General features: G+C 43.6%; 1 protein-coding gene across 2 annotated transcripts in view; it reads left to right on the top strand.

Annotated features, from left to right (window-relative positions):
- Positions 1 to 16,197, top strand: part of Dpp6 (dipeptidyl peptidase like 6) — an 863,175-nt gene that overhangs the window by 239,843 nt on the left and 607,135 nt on the right. The window lies entirely within an intron of this gene.

Genomic DNA, 16,197 nt, shown 5'->3' on the forward strand with positions numbered 1-16,197 from the left:
GTGAAGCCTCAACCAACAGAAAGTTGAGAAAGTTAACCAATCAACTCATCTGGCCAGTGTTGGCCATTGTTTGAATCCAGAGTCTCACACCTGTCCAATTCAATGGACGAAGCGGACCTTTCACAAAGTGCAAGGTGCCCATGGCTCCCAGTCCCCCTGTGTCCGAAGGGTAGTTTCTGGGCATAGTATCCTTCACCCAATCCTGAGCTACCCTGAATCCAGAAACTTCTGTGCCCTGAGAGTTTCCAACCTTAAGGGTCTTTTCTTGCATCTACTTTGTTCAGATAAAGTATTTACCCTTACTTTGTGAAGAAATTACTAATCAGTAAATTCAGTATACAGTGGATCCTTCTATGCTACCTCTGAATAACAGGGTGAAAAAACTCCATTAGAAAAGAATTATGGTGTAGTTATGCAATGGAGTCACTTTAAGACTTGAAAATAAATAAAGTGTATAAGTTGCCCTCTATAATTCATCACCTTTCATATATAGCAATAATTCTATAATGCAGTAATTACTTTGGATTTCTATGTTAAATTATGTGAATCATTTCATTCATTACAGATAATGAGCCAGTAGCACAAGCCTGAAGTGATGTCTTCCTAAGACTACTAATTTATTCGATCTCCCTCCTGTCCCACATCAGAGTATAAAAATCTATTTGTTTGTTGATTTGTTCCTTGCAGGAATTACTTGTAATGGTGGTGGGGGAGAAAGCAGGGCATTAAGACATCCAGCTTCTAATATGGGAACTCCATGTGTGTGTACCGATAATCTAGGATTATGTGTCTATCCAGAGATGCATTTATTCATTTGAACACACCTAGAATAGCTATATGGAAGACATGAAAACATTCAGAAGCTCAAACTTACAGCAGAGGCACAGACAAAATGTTTTAAAATCTTGTCTCATCCACAAACACCCACAAAGATTACTTCTGTAGATCATTGCCAAGGAGCAAGAGCACAGTAATACCATTTGTCCCTTGATGTCTTCAGTACAATATATTTATTAGTTCCATGGATGTGTATAGGAGAACAACTCTTCTTGATGTAGGAGACCTTGGAAAACCTAGAAATTTAAAAAATGAATAGACTCTCTTACAAATATGAACTTACTGGCTAAAGCCTGTGAAAGGGCAGCAGTGACCTTGTCCCAGAGGATGTGTGTTAAAATAAACATCATCGTGCCAAAATTTGTTTATTCTTTGTCTATTCAGTTCTCTGAAGTGTATGCTATCTCTGCACTCCCCAGTGGGAACCAAGCTTCAGAGGTCTTGCTGACAACAATGTTGGCGGTGTGAGTTGGGGCTTTATTGTGTCCTTTGTGAGGTCAATCAGGGGCTCCATCATTCATGAGCACCTGAGATGTGGCAAGAGTCTAGCTCCTCCGGTGGTATGCCTGCATGTCATAGCTCGGGCATTGTGTTTCCTTCATTCAAGAAGTAAGTGTAGAAATGGACAGCAATTGGCAAATTGTATTGAAAGTGTCCTACTCATCCAAGTAAGAGCTACTTGCCCACTAGGAAAAAAGATTACTGGACAGAATTGTAGTCCCCTGGTGTTTTCTAGTGTCTGGGAAGACCATTTGTGTGTGGTGAAATGACAGGGTGACAGAATTGTGTCGACTCTAAGCCTAATGCTGCGCCATTCACCCAGCATGTGTGCTCCAGAAAGTGGAGAAAGAGTGAAGGAAGGGGTGGGAAAGAGATAAATCCTTCCAGGCCGCACCACCAGTGTGCCACCTCTTCTGAACAGACACCATTTCCTGACAGCAAGTCAGTTATAAACTCATCAGTGGACTACTTCACTGATACATATCACACCCCCATGATCCAATCCCCTCCAAAAAGCCCCACCTATGAGTGTATGAGGCCTCAGGGGGACATCTAGATATGAACCATAAAAACAACCAAGAAACAAGTTATTTGTGAATAGTATCCAAGTTTATTTGTGAATTATATTCAAAACTATTATATCATTTTGTTGCATCTTTCTAGTTCAAGGTTGATTTGTGATGCATGAGTCTTGATGCAGACATTTGAAGCTCCCTAGACTGATGAAAAAATCATGTTAATTGCAAAACCAGTGAGTATAATATACAAGAGCAGCTTTGAGCTTTGTAGGAAGAGATCTTCCTCAGGAACCAGAAAAGAGACAGCCAACTTATTGTAGAAAGAAGCTTTCAGTTTGCTAAATTCTGTGAATTTGCTTTCCCCACTACTATTTTAAAGGGTTTGCTTCAGCAGAGCTGTGGCTAGGCATGGATGGCAGAAGTCTCTTGAGACTACATGGCAGGCCTAACCAGAGGCTCGGGTCTGGAGCACATGTGTATTTCAGGGGTTCTCAGGTGACCCTTTGAACAAATATTTATAAAGTATTTTTTAAAGAATCACTGATGCTGGAATTAAAAATAATGCTTAGTAATTAAAAATGAATTAAGTGTTTAATAAATGAGTGAATAAATAATTAAAACATTCAAACCTCTATGGACACATCCTAAAGGGCAGCCTGCCCTGTGCACGTAAGAAGTCATACACAATATGGTGCTTTGAAGTTTTTTTTTTTAATTGTATACTAATGTCATAGTAAATATGACCTCCTAGATGAGTGTGTGTGTATGTGTGTGATATATATGTGTGATGAAGAAATTCTAACTGTAAAAGTATCATTAAACTGGCTTCTTACCAATAGTACTAACCACTAGGTAGATAAACCTCTGTGGGGACTTTATAAATGGCATTCTGCAGTGTTAGTTTCCCTGAGATACATTTGTTATTACCATCTTTGAGGTAAATAGACTTGACAGTGAAATATTTAAAAGTCCCAAAGCAAGCCCTTCGCTATCCGCCTGTTAAGCTTGCCCTGGGTAGCAGATCTGTTCCTCCCTGAAGGCTGGTAACAGTCACAGGGGGTGCTGTGGCCACCCATTCCTGTGCTTGGAGTGGCTTTTCTGAATGAATCATAGTTCCATGATTCTAAAATCTTCCCTTGATAACACAAATGCCTAGATGTTTTGCTGGATTGATATGAAAATTATTTGCCTTTCTATGCTTACCTTGGGAAACTAGGATGTTAGAAGCCACCAGATCCCTCTTCTATGTAAAATACACAGGGATAAACTAGGAAGACACTGTTATAACAGCAGCTCTTTCATGTGCTGTGAGCCAAAGTATGCCTCCATGATTTTGTTATTGTTTCTAAAGCCTCATTCATCATTTAACAGATATTTATCATCACATTTATGTTCAAGCACAGTGACAGATACAGGTCATAGATGGTGAAGGAGACGGCAGTTGTCCTTCCCCTCAGGGAGCCTGTATTCTCAGATTTTTCATTAAAATCCTATGTGAACGCTTTGTAACTAACAGGGCTTACCAGTGGATTGTAGTCCACAGTTCCTGAGAGGCACTGCTGTGAATAACAAGCATCTTCGTATTTCTGGTATCTCTGTGGTCACCAAGCAGAGCAGCTCCTGATAGACTCCAGGTTGGTGCGTTCTGTCCTATTGCCTCTGTGAAGGCTGTTTGGAGATAACTGTGACTTTGATGAACATTCTTCTAATTTAAATTCCTGCTCTGTATACCACAAATTTCCTTATATGAACCTGAACCAATTACATTTCTTCGTCTTTGAGAATGTGTGCTAAGATATGGACAACTGTGGTAAATGCTCAGTAATGCATGTTGCATGACGAAAATGAATGAATCTCACTAGGTAAAGAGGGGCACTTGATAAGACAGGTTGATAGAATGAGGAATCAGCAAGACTAGGAAAATTCCTGACAAGTCATGGAAGACCTCACCAAGAGAGAGGCTCTGGAGCTGGGTGTTGAGGTTCAGGTCATGACTGTGCCATTTGGAAATTCAGTTTCACACCATCCTGGAGTGTGGTACCAGGGAGTGACTCATCACCATGACAGAGAAATTGTGCAGAAGATTCCTGGGGTTTCCCTGTATGCTGTAGCACTCAACAAGACCTGGGTGTGAGCAACTCTTTTATTACCTATATGACAGGACTTTAAAAATTATTAAGACGATATATGCAGAACATATAAGTCCAAAACTACTCCCAAATTGAATCTATTATTGTTCTTCAGTAAAGTCCTTCATGGGTTGAAAGTCTGTCTGTAATAAACTCAGTTTGTTTGGAGGAACCCAATGGGCCTAGGGACATTCCGGCTCCCCAGATCTATGACCTATTTGTATGAAAGCATGCATTTTTAAAAACATGACTGAAAACAAGTTGTAAAGCCATTTTCTCCAAATGAATCAACACCTTTTCGAGAATCAGAAAATACATATTCTTTAAGAAGACAGGCTCAGACACAACCACCAAGCCACTCGCCGGGTTCCTGAGTTTACTTACTGTTTTCTCAGAGAAAATCTCAGCTCGCCTAGCATTGCCTCTTCCCTCTGAATCTCTGTAATTCCGGAAGAAGAGGAGATAGGTGGAACAAGCCAGTCCATGCTCAAAAATGCTTGTTTGGAATTCAGGCCTGCCACCACCTTTAGCATCTTCTTGCCACTCCTCTACTTCCCCAGTGCCAGGCCTGTCTTCCATCCATTACTGGCCCAGTGGGTAAAACAAGGCTGAAGAGGATCCAGGATCTCTTCTGAGCCACACACTCCATCTAGGTGATACGCCTGTGCTCCATGATGAGTGGAAATGTAGCTCCTTTTTAGGCTTCTCCCTTCTTCTGGAACATCTGATTCTTCAATAAATGAGAAAGCAGCGTTATGGTTCATTTACTGGCCTGGGTTTAATATTTCTGAGAGCATTGCAAACATTTATAAAGCATCAGTGTTCCTTTTCATAGGAAACAAAAGTCTTCTAAAAGGCTGTCTCATGGCCTGTGCAGTGACTTGAATACCGAAATCAGCGGGCAGGGCTGCCCTGCTTCTGCCGCCTGGAGGCTGGATGGAGCTTGCCTTTCTGAGCTCCCACAGCACCCTCAAGTGGCAGCGGCTCGCTCTGAGCTGTTCCCACTGTGCTCGGCCTCTCGCTGGACCCTGGTTTTGTTTTGTCTTGGCTTTCCTATTATTTTGCCACTTTTGTTTTGATTGAATTCATCAGAAGATCATCAACAGAAAAGGCTGCCAGAGAACAGGACCACCAGGTTGTGTTGGAGCCACGGGATATGGTCACAGGGATGATGCTGGTGTGGCCAGTGGGGTAGGGAGAAGAAGGAAAGTGAAAGATAAATCCTGGAGACTCTGAGAAGTGAATTTGACGACTTTTCCCATGTCGCTTCCTTTGCTGGGATCAGAGCAAAGAACAAACAGCACACAACGGAGTCTAAGCAATGAAAAGAGCCTGTGGGACAAAGGGGTCTTTTCCCAACCCCGAGTTCCACGTAAGATCATCCGAGACACGGACCATGTTCATCAAATTTGCTTCCTGTCTGGCCCCTTTCTGTGATAAACAGGATCGATAAATATGAAATACGGGCTGAAATTACTGTTTGGCTTAAAGACCCTAAACATTAAATCGCGTTGCTGCTCTCATAAGCAATTGCAAAATAAAATTTTATCTTGTTAACTAATAAAAGCACATATAAATAAGATTTTCCCAATATTCTGAATACAAAATCTTACATATGTTCATCTGTGCTGGAATTTTTTCTACTTTGTTACTCCTTACTCTGAATAGGAGTAGCTCAGGATGTCTGGCCTGCCTGCTAAGCACTTCCAACCTGTCAAGCTAGGTGCAGTGGGTTCCAGCCTGGCTCTCTGTCACCAATACAAAGTTGGCTTCTTAGGAGCCTCTTTGGGGTTTGCAGAGCTGAAACCACTTTACAAATAAAGTGCTGATAACCCTAGGGATTTTATTTATTCATTTATTTGTGTTTTTTTGAGGCAGAGTTTTGCTATTATTTCAGACTAGGCTGGAATTCACTGTGTAGCCCAAGCTGGCCTAAAACTTACATTGATCCTCCTGCCTCAGCCTCCCAAGTGCTGAGACTACAGATGTGCACCACCAGGCCCAGCTCAAAGATTTTATTTTTAAATAAATTTGACAAAGCCATGATTCTCTTCTCCCTCTCTCTGTCCCTTCCCCTTCCTCCAGACTCCATCCTGTTTGGGGCCAGTAATTCTTGTCATATAGACATATCTCACAAACTGTTCTTGTCATTTCATATATACACAAGATCTTTGAGCACTAAAAAACGTTTCTCTCCAAATATTCGAGTTGGAGAAATGTGCAAATGTCAACAAAAAGTCAAAGCACAGTGATATTTTCCCCCAGATTTATGGACAATGGCAAACAAAATCCAGATGGAAAAGCTCAATGACTCAGTCCATGAACTGCAGCCAGCCATAGCATTTCTAGAGTTCTGCGGTTTTCCCAGAATAACTCTGGAGCCCTGTGCCATAGGCAGAGCAAGTGGAAACCCTCCACATCCTCATGCTCTAGATGAGAATCTGATGCTTATGGCGCTGTCCTAATGCAAGGAGCCAGTATGTCTGGTTCTGTTTTTCAGGATACTTTTGTTATGTGGTAATGCCTGATCTCCAGGGGCTGAAACAGAGGACTTTCTGTCTGAGGTGAGAGAGGGCTCTGGTTGAGCTCAGCAACTCCGTGTTCTCTAAGGTCTGGAGTTGTATCATTGCAAATGTTCACCCTTTCTTCTCATGGCCACAAAGTGCTGCCATAGCACTGAGCACCTCATCCGCATTGACTGTGTTCAGAGGCAGAAAACAGGAGAAGGTGAGGCTGAGGGAGCATTTTCATCATCTCTTCTGGAAAAGTAAGCAGAACTCTTTGGTTTTCTCCAAGTACTAATTCAATGAGTAATGCCCAGCCTTTCCCAGCATGCAGTACTACAGATCTAGATTATTTTTAAGTTGATGAGCAATAGGAGATATCTTTGTAGACTGCTTCCATCATGCTTTGCAAAGTTAGATCTTGCCAGTGCCAAGAAGGGAAGGGATAAGAAGACATTCTCCAGGAACTGAAAGTCATGCAGAGGTTGCTAGGTGAGGGTTAGCAACATACGGACTTCTCCAGCCTCCTTCTTGAGAAAGAGATTTGAACAAAGTAGAATTTCATTTAACTTGAAGGTGACATTCTCTTCCTCAAAGATTGGTGATGTCAAGGTAGATAGAAGAGTGTGAATCACTTCCTTTGAGTCTCTTTCTGTAGCTGGGTGACCTGATTCAAGAGATGAAATCTTTCCATTAGACTCTGGAATGGAAGCCCAGGACTGGGTGTGGCTTGCCTGTGGACAGTTCTGCTCCTGTGAGATGTGCTCATCTTAAGGGACTGCTTCTCATCATATTGACAAATCCAATCAGGCTGCCTTCTCTGGAAATCAGTAGCTACCTATGAAGCACAGGGCCTGAAATTCACATGTTTTGACTGGAGGACTTAATACAATGCAGTTGTAATCAGTGGATAAAATGTTAGACCAGAATCTTCTCCAAGGTTCCTATTAAAGTCTCCATCACAGTATAAGTACACCACCTGAAGGTCTGGGGTCTAATTAGGTGCTTATTTGGAGTCTTATGCTTAATCTTTAAATACTCATGATTTCTGTATTCTACCCCACAGTATATTTTGGATTTGATGATTTTATGTTATTTGAGTAAATTGCCTACTCAAGAAAGATACTTAGCTTATGGATTTGAATATCCCAATTGGGAGATTCTGCATTCACTGAGATCACAGCCAGCCATTTGCATCTCACTTGGAGTTGAACTCAAGCTGCATCTGATATCAGAGTCAAGGGGGATGGGGGGTGGTGGAGGAGAGAGAGACAGAGAGAGAAAGAGAGAGAGAGAGAGAGAGAGAGAGAGAGAGAGAGAGAGGCAGGTATAAATATAGCCTTATAGTGCTTCAGCTCTTACCCCAAGATGGCTAAGAAACCCTTCAAAGTCATTTGAAAGCATTAATTTATCCAACTTTCCCATGAGGATTGAAAAGGTTCTGTATAAAAGATGCAATTTGGGTATTGTTGGGTTATAAAGCAATGTAATGATGGTGATTATGGGTCCAATGCAGAGGACTGAGGTAATGGGACCCATCAGGGACTCAAAGCACACTCAAGGAAGAAATGGGATCCACCTCATCCTATTGTAGCTGAGAGTCAATTTTGTTGCTGTGAGTGAGGAAAAAAGCTGTTCAAATTGCAGGCTTCTATGACTAATGGATTTATTTAACCAACAGGCAATTTCTGTTTACCTGTCAAGCAAAATATAAATATAAGCAATTGTTAGGGGAATTACTTTTTTGAGTTCCAAATTACTATAATTTGAAATGCAATTAGTAGTATAGACAAACCTATTTTTGCCTTTATGAGAAGGAAATTGTTCAGAAATGAGTGGAGTGATGCTGATACAGTTGCCGTCCACAGTGAATTGAATTACCCCAGAGAAGCAAATAGGTGGCTTTGTTCAGTTTTACTGCTCCTAATCTGATCTGTTTTCATTAATGAGAACCCACTGTCTAGGAAGCCTAACACACCAGGCATACACAAGTCAGGGTTTTGCATTGACATCGGTCTGCTTTGCTTATGAGGATGTGATCAGAAGGGGCCTTCGGTCTACCAAGGTTATGTCTCACACTCTGCTTAAGATATGTCAGGGCCGGGGATTTAGCTCAGTGGCACTGTGCCTGCTTTGTAAGCACAAGGTCCTGAGTTTGATCCCCAGTTCCAAAAATAAATAAATAGATAAATAAATCTGTCGTGTCCCTGGTGACATTTGCCCACAAATCTTAAACATGCATCATGAGCCATACAGTGTGGTATAACTCAAGAAAAACTATTGACCCCCACCCCCTTGGGTAGCATTAGCCCATTTTTAAATTAGTAGTTATATTCCATGGAAATTTGGAGGAAGTCTTAATGAATGGTGAACAATAAAATAACATGGATTTCATAGTGAATAATTTAAACATGTTTTCAAGGAGTAGATTTAGGAAAATGAAGTTTATAAAATTGGGATTTTAACTTAAATATGTTTATTAACTTTATTGATTTTTAATTAAGGACAGGGTTTTTTTTAAATTACATGAAATAAGCCACAAGTCCAAAGCAGAGGTAGAGGAGATTTTTTAAATGAAATTAATTTTTTGAAAGTAAGCCTTTTTTCTCTTGTCTGTGAAGTTCTTCTGCTGAACTGAGCACATTTTGGCAAGACGAGAAAGGCACTTTGCTCAGGGACAGTATCAAAGTATCGGTGCCAATGATGTGGCGTCTCAGCTTGCACTGCACCTGCATCCTCTTTGGCACTTCCCTTCTGGCCACCACCTCCTTCCTTTACAAGGCCACCCTTTTCTTTCACATGAGTCTTAAACACTAACTCAGCAGTGAAGCCACCCTGGAAATTGTCCTCCAATGACAGTTGTGACTTTGCATGGCTTGCTAAGACAACCCATTTCTAAGAGGAAGGAAGATTTCCTTTTACATTCTTGAAAAATGCTTACCCTTAGGAGAATCTTGGTTAGATGGAAACTCTAGATGTGTGAGTCATTTTCAGGGAATAAGCAAGCATTTGGGAAATTTCTCTTGAGGCCCTGTAGGAGAGCCTACCTAAGCATTATTCTAGTGTGTGGCTCTCAAATTTGAATTTTGTCTTAGTCACTTTCTCATCCCTGAGACATGATATGTGACACCCACAGTTTAAAGGAGAGACTTATTTTGGCTCACTGTTTATAGAGTGTCAGTCCATAGTTGGCTGGCTCCAAGGTATGGCCAAGAGGCCGGTCAGAGAAGAGCTGGTCATGGCACAGCCCACTGGAAGCAGAAAGAGACTGAAGGGAGGAACCAGGGAGGGAGGAACTGTAGATTCCCAGGCCACACCCCCAGGGGCCTACTTCCTCAGACCCAGATCCACCTTCCAATATCGCATTTAGCTATGACCTTATCAGTGGCCTATTCCACTGATGAATATCACTTCCCCATGATCCAGTCGCCTCCCAAAGTCCCACCTCTGAGTGCATGAAGCTTTGGGGGGACCTCTGGATAGAAACCACAACAAGTATGCATCTGAATCGCCGTGAGGGCTTGGTGAATTTATCTGCCCCAATTTGCTTCAGTAGGTCCAGGATGGGACCCTGGAATGGGGCCCCAGAACTCACATTTCAAAAAGTCCCCAGATGAAGCTTACAGGACTGGTCCAGAAAGAGCTCTTTGGAAGTTCCTGCCTTGGTGTACTGAAAATGCTACTTAGCACACCTAGAGTACACATTTGTGATCCAGAGGTTTCTAACAGTCTTTTTCTAATAAAGCTAGCAGAGCTGCAGATGTACCAAAATGAGCAAGAAACTGAGAAAACTGCTCTATTCAAAGAAAGGTAAGTATTATCGTCTGATCATTTATAGCATCAGGCCTGATTCACCTCAAGGAACGTTGATTGTAATCTGTGTGAATGCAAGTTCATTTTCCCACATCATTTCCTCTCTAGAGCATTGCACAGCTGGCACTGTCAGCGCTCAGGTGTTTACAGAATAAGTACGTGAAATGCTTACACTTAACCTGCATGTTAGCCAACCATTTCTTGGGCAAGGATTTGATTTGGCTTTATTTGGTAAGCTAATGGCACTAGTGGTCTGTACAACAGATCATCCCCAAACACAGTGTTTTGCACAGCAAACATTTATTCCAAGACCCAAATTTCCTCTACCCTGGTTTAGCTGGTCCTTACCGGGCTCAGCCAGGGGGCTCTGCCCTGTGCCTCTCACCATCACTGTACTGTACTCAGCCCCAGGCTGTGGGCAGCTCAGGTGTGCTCCAGGGATGTTGTTCTTGTGGCCATCCCAAAGTGGCAGCACCTGCCTGAGGTCTGTTCTCTGATCACAGATCACCAGAGTGCAGAGGTTGGCCAGGCTAAGAACATGGCTACAAAGTTTTCGCCTGTCTCAGGTCCATGTATGTTCCATTGGCCCAAGTAAACTGGGTCAAGTGAGGACACTTCTGCGAAGGAAAGGGGAGGAAATATTCACTGCTGCATTCCAATCTGCCATGGTTAAAATAGGGAAAGAATGGCTGATCCTAAAGATGAATCCCAGGACCTAGAACCTGCGGCTTGGAAAAGGAGGCATGGGTTGTACTCTTGGGAGAGATTGTGGTTCGGACTGCCTACTGCACACTCATTGCACCACTGCACAGCTGTTGCACATCTGCACAGGTGGCTTGTGGCTTTGGCACATGCACTCATGTGCATACATGCCTGCTTTCATTTCATTTGGGTGTGGGTTGTTTCCCACTTACTATACTTTTCAGTGATGCTATTCTAGACAGAGCCTCAACTCAGAAATTACCTTCATTCTGACAATTTTTGACATGGGTTAAGAAAGGGAAAAAATTAGTTTTTTAGGAGACTTTTTAATTCAGCCAAGTGCACACTCGGGGAGCAGCAGGCTGCCTTTGTCCCACCCTGACCTCCTCTGAGGTGGCTTCTACCCTGACTCTGAGGCATCTTGTCATCACTGCTGTTTTAAAGGATGCTGTCCTCCCTCTGTCCTGCTTATGCCTCATAGCCATGACACTGCTAAGGGAAGAGATGCCAGGACACATGGGAACTGGGTGCTCAGGCCAGAGGGCAGTTTGATGAATTTTCCTTTGCTATGTTCCAGCAGATGAGCTTTCTCTCTTAGGGTGAGAGAATCAGACTCACACTCAGTCCTCCCCAGTCTTAGTCCCAGTGCGCATTCTGGGGGAACACTGCATCTCCTCCCTCCCTCTGCAATTGTAATAGTTTCTCCAAGGGTCAGGCTGTCCACTTTTGTAACATCTCCATTGGCCCCTCTTCAGAAAGTGGCAGGGACCATGGGAGGGGGGGTGTTTGAATTGAGGAGAAATATTGTGAGGGGTATTCAGAAAATGTGTGTTTTACTGTGATAAATTTTTCATTCACCATAGTTTTCCATCCCCCCTTGTACTTCCTCCTGGCTAGAGAAGACTGCCATTGACCAGCTTCTTTCCACTCCATGGTTGTTTCCAAGTCAAAGCCTGAGGATCCTACAGGGTGACACGGTGCAGACGCTCTCAGGGGATGGCCTGAACCCTGTCCTACCTGGCTGTCACACTTCATCCTGCAGCCATGTTCACCCAGAATGTAGTCCTTCACAGTATTTGCCAGGGGGCACCAGAGAGAACAGATAAAAGCTTTCTCTCCTTCCAGATCACAGCCACTGCCCCTGATGAATAAAAACTTAAAGCTCCGAAGTGCAGGGGCTCATTACTGTCACTGCAGCATTAAAACAAACATATATAACTAAATTCACTGGACCCAAGGGTATTTGAGGCCTGAAAAAGGGTAGGTAGCTCTGGTGAGATTTCAGAGCTGAAGCCAGGTCGCTTTGAATGTAGCTGTGCTAGGTTCATGGATTAAGATTCTTCAGAGAATGACACGATCACATCCATGGACCCCAGGAACAAACAGAGATGCAGACTTTTCCATACCCTGTGGTATAAAACCCCCAAGAGCCTTGGAAAGCACTGTAGAAGCTATTGACATAAGCAGAAAGTAGAAAATACAAGTTTGTGCCTCCTCTAGGACAAGAAGTGGTTATCTGGATAATTTCCAAAGCAATATTGGTAGTTTAAAAAAGCAAGATTTCATAAGTATTTCCAAAGCTCCGAGGCAGTTTTAGAGAAAAAAATATGTATATAGTCTATTGACATTGACCCAGAGAGAGGATGAGAAAGAAAGGCAAGAAAGAGAAAGAGAAGAAAGGAAGCTAGAATGTGGGAGAAAAAAAGATACAGCTTGTGGTCACGTACGGAGGGGACAAGGGAAGGAGGAGGGAGAATCCGGGTTAGAAGGGGAAGCGAGAAAGCCAAGGCAGACCCTGCACAGGGCCAGTGAGAAACATTTTGGCCAGTTCCACACCAGCCATTTACTGGGTCAGTGGGTTTTGTTTTGTTTTTTTGCCATATATGGCAATCAACTTTACCACTTGTGTTGATTTCCCATCACTTGTGTCTATGTGTACAAGAGTAGTTATTTTTACATATATTCTCACCTACGTATAAGAGTGAGGCAGTTAAACAGTGGCAGTACTAAAAGGCAGAGAATATTGCTATTGGGAAATTAAATTTTAACATTACTGATTTTAGAGGAAGGGTTTTTATTGAGTTAAAATAAATGTTTTCCTTTAAAATATAATACTATTTAAGTTGAAAAGCTCAAACTCAATTCCACACATTAATTTTGTTTCGTAAAACCCCACAATAGCAATTGCTCTGTGTGTGTGTGCATGCGTGTGTGCTGTATATTTCCTATTTGAAAGTTTGTAAGAATGTCACATAACCCAGTTTCTAGTTGGTAGTTACCTTAAAACCACAAAACCAAAACAAAACAAAAACAGTTTTTGAGACAGAGACAGAGGTTTTGTGCTTTGTGTTTATGGATTTAGCATTATATTTTTTCAAGTTTTCAAATATTTGTTTTATGTTTCCCCATTTATGAAAGGTCAAGGTGATACTATCTAAAAGATACTGGTGCCCATCACCTTGGGGAAGACCTTCCTTTGGAATACACCTACACTGGTCCTTTTATTTCTCCAATTATTAGTGTTAGGAAAGAATAAAAATCTCAAATATGGTTCTACTGTCCTTCTTCATCACCCAAAGAAAGAGGAAATAAACTACAGGATACAATTCTCTCAGAAGTAAGAAAACTGCTTACCTAATAAAAAGCATGCTTAGGCTGCTAAACTCACCATGCTTTTCATATTCCTATAGTGCCTACCTTGCATGTAGACCAAAAATTTCTCCTTATTGTCATTTAAAAATGACTATCCATCATATTCTGCAGTGTCTGCCTAATTCCTATGACTTACCATATTTGTTTCATAAATCAGTTCCAGGAAAAATAAGAATACACTCAAGTCTTTACTTAATAAATAGGAAGACATAATCATATGAAGCTGGATAGAAAAGTAGGGCAGTGGGCATTTGGTTTTGGGCAGTATTAAGGAATTAGAATCTTGGCATGAAATACTTCACAAAATAATTTCAAAACTATTTTTGCATACATCCCCAGTATGTAGGAGTGAAGATCTGCTTCAGTATAGTAGACTCAGGATGAGCAAGGGCAAGCTGAGGGGAGGGAGTGCACCTGTACTGGAATGCCTCAGAATACCTTTTTGATGCCATGTGTGAGTATATTTGAGGCAAGAATTGAATTAACTATGTATTGAACATAAACGGCATGGCTTGCCATTCTCTAAAATCCTAACCAGCTTACTCTTTTGCATATAGAAATTAGAGGCCCACAGCCTCTAAAGATATCTGCATATTGTGTATCAATGTTTCAGACACATTTGGAGGTGTCTGTGTTCAAGCACACACCCATGCTTGCTCCCAGTCAAAAACATTCTTTAACATCTCCCTGGGAACACTGTGTTCACCATGCAAGGTGCAAGCAGCCAATTTCTTCAGTTGTTCCTGGGCCCTCGATCTAGAGTGGCCCTGGAGCACCTGCAGGCTCACCTTCCTCTACCGGGCCCTGATTTTCAGTATCCTTTCACGATTTAAAATAGAAATCATTTACATTTCTGAATAATTTCATAAAGTCTTTAAACTTTGACCAAATGATAATTTCAGTATTTAGAAGCTCACTTGAGAAAATAATTTTTTAAAGTGAGGCATATCTGCCTTCTTCATTCATTAGTATTCAATTTGTCATTAAAAGATTCAGTCTGTGATCATTAATATGCACACATCTGTATTGTGTATATAATTACTGTTGAATATAAAATGTAGCTGTATGACACGATGTTTGAGAGTTTATGCAGCAATATACATGGATGTTTCAAGCACCACCCAGATAGCGTTGGTATGTAATGAAAAGTCAGTGTCTTGCTGCAGCAGAGAACAGTATGAGCTTTTCTTTCAAGGTTGTTAAGGAAAGAGCTTCCTCCTATCAGAAGCACAGCTCGGGTGGGAAGGGGAGGTCAAAAGCCAGGTTTTCTGTCTAGCTAAATGGGATGACCTTTAAAGTTTAGTTTTATGGCTTCTGTAACTGTTGCCTTGGCAGGCTGGCTAGGCTTTGCCCGCCCCTAGGCTCTCTGTGGGTTTCCTATGAAGTGGTGATTTCAGGACCAGGCCATCTGTCACTGAGCTTTCTGGCCTGGGACAGTGGCACTGGCTAGGGGCGGCAGGTGGGCTGGTGAGTCCTAAGCCTGATCACTCCCTCTCTGGCTGCCTTGCCTATGATTTTGAAAACCGGGGGAAAGGAGGGTAGGGGAACGAGCTGTGGAACTTGCAGGGAAAGGGCGGAGGGGCAGGGAGCGTCTCCGAGTGCGGGGAGAAGGGACTGGGCGCGCCGGGGGACGGACGTGAGACCCTGGCCAGGACTCCAGGGAACCGAGGGCAAGTCCGCAGGACTGAAGCGAGGAGAGGAAACGAGTCTGGGCCAGCAGGGAGGCGCAGTTTGCGCGTGTTTCCACACAGGGGCGCTGGAGCACGTTTTAATGCAGCAAAATAATTCATGCGAACCCCTGGGTGGTGCACAACGTGTGGGGTCACCATGCCCCTGTGGCTTCTTTTCGGTGTGGGGCTGGGGAGGAGGGAACCGACTGAGCAAGTTGGGAAAAGTTGCTGGGATCCCAGGTGCTCCCGCTTCTCCCGCCGTCTGTTGGAAGGGAAATGGAGTTGGCATCCATGCACCCTGGCGGCGCGAAGGGCGCGCTTGGCCGGGCGCTCCGGAGACTCCCGCCGGCCTGCGATTGCCTTTCCTACCGTCTCGAGGGCAGACGGAGGAGGAAAACAACCCAGGCTGTTTTCCAAGCCCTGGGTTGGAGGAGGAAGGATGGGTTCCTGGGAACCCCCCGCCGAGCCCCTCCCGCCTGTAGGCCACCTCTCTCCTCTTCCAAACCCTGCGCGCTCCGGGCTCCACGGTTCACACCCTCCGGCCCCTAGGGGGCTCGGCTGTCGCGGTTTCAAATTGGGCAAGAAAAGCCAGAAGAACGACAAGAGGGGGCGTCCTCGGGGGCACGGGGGCAGGGACGGGGCCCCCAAGTCGTGGGTCCCTCTGCCCCACCCCTCGCCACTCATCCCCTCCCCAGGCATCTTCCGCACCCTACTCGCGCGCCAGGCTTCTCTGGTCCCCTCGATCTCCCCAGGCCCCTTCATGCCCTAGACCTCCAGTACCCCGGGGCCACCAGGCGCCATTGCCTGACCTGGCTGTGGAGAGCGAAGGAGGAGCCGCGCGGGGGGCCGGGCGGGGGAGCGTGGAGATGCG

The sequence above is a fragment of the Heterocephalus glaber genome, unplaced genomic scaffold (genome assembly GCF_053883595.1).
Source record: "Heterocephalus glaber isolate CG9 unplaced genomic scaffold, H.glaber_assembly_v1.0 deba00000818, whole genome shotgun sequence".
Taxonomy (NCBI): domain Eukaryota; kingdom Metazoa; phylum Chordata; class Mammalia; order Rodentia; family Bathyergidae; genus Heterocephalus; species Heterocephalus glaber.